Raw genomic sequence first — 5,344 nt, 5'->3', positions numbered from 1 at the left:
AAATTATTTCCATAAAAACAATCGCCAGGAACACTTTAATTTGACCAAATTTATTAAAAAATCCACACGATTCTCATTTATTTAGCCTCTTGACGAACCTAGGATTTAAAAGATTTTTTCGTTTTATCTTTTGACGTGTTGTATATAGCGCGTATAGTTCTATATTTTATGCATGGCGATGTCTGTTAAAATTGCAGTTATTTTTAACAACGGTGTTTAGTGTGGATTATTGATCTAAGCAGTAACCTTCCAACGTAATGTCGCGCAAGTCATACAACGTGGTTATTTATCATAGTAATGGGCAATGGACATCATTCTGCAACCGCAGAATGACAGAACGATGACAAGTGCACGTTTCAGTCGGAATATGTTTTGCATCGCTGCCGACTTATCAAGAAAAGCTCACAGAAGCATGCAACTTATGCATAAAATCGGACCTGATTTTCTCGTTTGTAATAAAGGAATTGATTGCTGTTTATTGGACATCATTTGCGTATAAAGGGCACTCTTCGTTGTGTTGATTTCGTTTTGCTTTTGACTATTTCCACAGATGTTTGTGGATTTGGCCATTCATTCCGGGGATGGAAGAGGGGCGTCTTAGAAGCAAATTCAAGTTTTGGTTCTCTCTGCGTTACTGACGCTATTCGCTGAATCACGCAGTTATTTCAGAATGATATGAAACAAATATTGCATTACTAAAATTGGCGATTATTATTATTATTATTACAGCAGAATCTCATAAATCCTACTTCCTAGGGAACATAACACGTTCTGGATTTTGAAAAATTCCGGTTTTTGAAGGTGTAGCCTAATTTATTTATTCCTTATTCCTCTTGTTAGATAATACAGTACCTCTGATGCCAATAATCTCTACAGAAACACCGTTGCCAGAATTGAAACAAAATGCTAACCGTACTTCCGAATGGTCCTGTGGGTAACGTACAGCACTTCCCCAGAAATAAAGGCTGTCGATTCGAATGTTGCCTCCTGTATGGGTGTTGCGATTGTTCAATATTTTTAAATGTTGTGTATAAATGGCGCGATATGATTTCAGCAACTGAACTTCCTTAAAAACGAAATAAATACGATTGTACTGTTAAGTGCTATACTGTGAACTAGTATTGAATGTCGAAAAATGAATGATTTTATACGTTGCAAAAAGTGGTGACAATGATGTAGAGTCTCGGAAAGATGTAAAACAGAAAACAACAGATGTTTAGAGATTATTAATGGAACATAATGCGTAAATTGCTGTTTTTAAAGTCCGGTCAGCTCATTTTCCCTTTACTTCTACATGCGCTGACTATCCTCAGAGAAATAATCAAAAAGTTCTGGATTTTTGAGGTTTTACTGTATTTATATACGAGTATTAAACAAGGAAGTACCTCTGATTTATTCATAAAAAGATTCATATACAGTGAAGTGAATATTTTAAATTTAGTTTGCGGCTCTCTAAATCGGGGGCCTTTGCTGTCTAGTAATAAATCTGTACCTAGACAGTTCCGGAGGATCGTCTAGGGAGGTGCCGAGGAAGATGCTATATTATAGAAGGAATTTAAAGGAGAGATGTGAAAACGCAAACCATGAATAAAATAATTTCTAGTGAACCAGCTGAAGATAAATTCCGGAAGCACTTTGCCACAGGATTCTTTAATTTTCTTGCAAAATCCTTACACCGGTTTGAACCAATCACAGAAAAGAACTTCCTGTGAATAAGTAAGGAACAGGATCTCATCCGTAACTACCTATGAGATCATTTTTACCACAGTCGGCATCGGGAACAGCCGGGTTAAATTGTCCCAATTCTCACGCGCCACGTTTCTCTTTCTTATTCCCAAAATACCGAACGCAATCAACGCACTGTCAACATTCTTCAAGGTCGAGAAGAGAGTGGTCGCCTGGGATGTGGTAAACACACGAACAAAGGACAAAAGCACGTAGTTTTGTTATTAGATAACTCCTGTCAGCGGACTGGCTGGCGGAAAGGTCTTACTCCGGCGAGCTCCAGGGACACACACACAAATATGATGTATGGAGCATGCCGGAAAGCGTATCTTCACGCAAACCGAGACGTTTCTTTCCTCTTTGAAGAATAAACATAAAAATGGTTTCCTCAAAGCGTTAATTTTTAACACATTAAGGAAATTTTAATTCTACATTTTAATTTTTTTTTAATTTAAAATATTTTCATTCTTATGCTTTAATTTCTCATTATTTAAAATCTTTTAATTCCTTTTAAAAATCTTTTAAAGCTCTCCTCCAAGAACAAAATGTTCTTGGAGGAGGGCTTTAATCTCTTTAACCTCCTCGCGGGAGCGCTATTGTTTTTATTTATTTCTATAATCATTGGAATTATTATTATTGTAATGGATAAATTGCATTGTATTGTATTGTATTGTATTATTATCATTTTATTTTATTATCTTTCTATACATTAAAATAATTTTCCTCCTAGTGATATTTATTCAGCCAATGGGAGAAGAGGGATGCGAGTTACTTGTAATACGTAACAGAAGCTTGTTTTACTGTGGTAAAACAAGCTTCTGTTTCAGCGTGGTCAGTGGTCATGCTAGATAAACCTCGTGCACGCGCTTTGTTTATCTAGCATTACCAAGCTTTACCATTCTTGATTTCCATATGTAATGTATTTATGTATTCATAGCTGAGGAAAAGACACACACAGTGTCGAAAGTTTCTGTAAGTACTGTATTTTTTTTTTTTTTTTTTTTTAATCAAAAGAAGCGAGCGCAGGGGGCGAAGCCCCCTAACTATTATTATTTCTTTTTTTGGGCTAGTCTCAGTAGAATCACATCTACCACGTTATTTAATATATTGTAAATTCCTTTTTTTTTTTTCAAAAAAGCTACATTCCGCAGATATTCAGCATAAGTAATATTAATTATGGCCCACGTGGAATGGTGCATCAGATATGAGCCCAGTTCCTTTTTTGTTGTTGCTACATTCTGATGAATAAAATTTTCGTTATCATTATTTTTTTATCAAGAGATACCGAAATTTTAAAAATATAGTATTGTGTACTCTCCATTCATTCTTTCTTTCGCTATAAATTTTTTAAATGTTCACGTGTTCTCGGGTTACGCACGCATAACCTTCCCCCCGTTATGGTGAGCATGCGATTCAAAATCCCGCACGTCTCGTGATCGAATGTTACCTAGTGTATACATGTAGTTGCTATTGCTTTAAAAATGACTACAGCCTATGTAGCTGTCTCACGATATAAATTTTCATTACACGTATAATTCCTGCGAACCTCTACATTTTCACAACGGGATCGTTTTTAAATGCAGTGCATTTTCTAATCTTACTTAAACCTTTGTCATTCGGTTCACTTAGTTATTAATAATGTTTAACATTCTGCTTAATTCCTCGTCAGATCTTTACCACACCTCTGCAGAACACTTCCTGTCTTCCACCCATTATCCTCAAGTTTAATGAGCCAATATTTAAGTGTAATTTTCTACCTGGAGCTGTTGTTAAGCTAATTTGCCACATGTGGAGATAATATTCGATTGTTTTCAGTCGATGTTTGAAATGAAAATTATCGAGATGACTGGACAGTTTTGCAGCACTGCAGTTTCATCATGACATAAACACTGGAATGACTCAGAGTATTTTTAAATTCAGCACTTCGTGCTTATTTTAAAAATACTCGGTATTTTTTTTAATAAAGAGGTTAACTCAATTGGTAGTTAAAAAGAAAAAGAAATTCACTAAATCAGTACGATAGATGTATGCAGTGATTCAGTTCAGTTATACCTTCCACCAGTTTTCAAACAAAGAAAATGAATTGTTTATTACATAACGGCAGGATGACAACTGAGCTTTTAATCAAGAAAAGTACGTTCGTCGAAGACGGAAATGATAATTACAATCTACAACGAATCAAAAGCTTTTACACAGATTAAAAATAGAAGAGTTAGCACACAGCTGGATATATCTGGCAAATTTCTTCGTCTGATGTTATGCTTTCACTGGGAGAAAATGGAAAAATAAAGGGGAAAAAAACCCATTTGATGTTAAATTTTCCATTAAAATGATCGAAATAATTAAAAAAAAAACTTACTACGGCTGGAGGTGCCGAGGATTGAACTCGGGACCTTTCACATGCGAAGCGAACGCTCTACCACTGAGCTACGCCCCCACTGTACGGTAGGCTGACTATCAGCACTCAGTAGAAGGAATAATAAATTATGTAAGTCGATATCAGACGAACGAAGCAATTATTCTCCTTCGCTCCCTTTCTAGATTTTCACATTCTCTCCCCCCCCCAAATAAATCTGCGATAACTCTAACAACTAATTTAAAAATTAATACAATCCACACTACATTCCATTCATAAAAAAATGGAATGCAAAACACAATATATACTGTATATACACAAAGCTACACAGTACTTTTAGGTACTTTTCGTGAGGATAGACAAAACCAGATGCAGTAATGTTACATTTTTGTAACATTATACTTCTCTCTGAGGAGTATAATACCAACTTCCTCCAGGCAGTTTTCGGTGATTATTTTTACTTCATTAGTGGGAAATCGTTAAGACTATGAAGTCACTTTATTTTTTGTTCATATATAAAATACATGCGCAGAAATGTATATTATACATGCACAAAAAATAACTTTTTAAATAAAAACTTAATATTTTTAAAAAATAAATAACTCTAATGTGTCATAGAATGCTAGTCGAAAACAATTGTCACAAATCACCACCTTGTGATTTCTGCTGTAGCTGTAACATCTTAGATAGCAATCAATGGGATGACAATATTATCAGGGAGCCTGGAGAAAGTTCTCACCCGAGTGCACCCACATTTTCACCGTAGCACTGTACCAGGACAGCTTTTTGTGTGTAACATGTTCCCAATAACAGTGTACATGTCTATTTTAAGCGCCAAAGCAGCTAAGACCATGATCTATATCGTAATGATCTTCGGTCAGTTTGCTGGATGAAAAATTCGTCCTATTTGGATGGGATTCAAACTGAGGCCTTTTCCATAGCTTGGAAGAAAAGCTATCATAATTAGATGCTAACTGCAGTACCGGTGCTAGGCTGGACGTCGCCCGCCTGCAAAGCTAAAATGGGCGCCCCCAAAGAAATGGCACTTTATTTATTTATTTTTATTTTTACTCAGAATATGTAAATTTGCAGCAATTATATTGACTTACCTAATTATTATTACTTAATTCGTTTACAAAAATTTAAAGAAAGAATGAAACTTTATACTAACACTTCGAAACGGCGCCCACCTTGTAGTGGCGCCCGCCTGCAATGCAGGCTCGCTTCCGCCGGCCCTGGCTAACTGCACGAGTTCTCCTGCAC

At 35.9% G+C, this 5,344-nt stretch overlaps 1 non-coding gene across 1 annotated transcript; it reads right to left on the bottom strand.

Moving 5' to 3' along the window:
- Positions 1-4,090: 4,090 nt before the first annotated feature.
- TRNAA-CGC (transfer RNA alanine (anticodon CGC)) lies at positions 4,091-4,162 on the bottom strand. The gene has a single exon. It is a non-coding gene; the product is annotated as a tRNA-Ala (tRNA).
- Between the last annotated feature and the right edge of the window lie 1,182 nt (positions 4,163-5,344).

Source organism: Mastigoproctus giganteus, chromosome 8 (assembly GCF_048544385.1).
Source record: "Mastigoproctus giganteus isolate SK-2022 chromosome 8, ASM4854438v1, whole genome shotgun sequence".
NCBI lineage: Eukaryota > Metazoa > Arthropoda > Arachnida > Uropygi > Thelyphonidae > Mastigoproctus > Mastigoproctus giganteus.
Note: the sequence above shows the minus strand (reverse complement) of the source record. Positions and strands in the feature narration are given on the sequence as shown.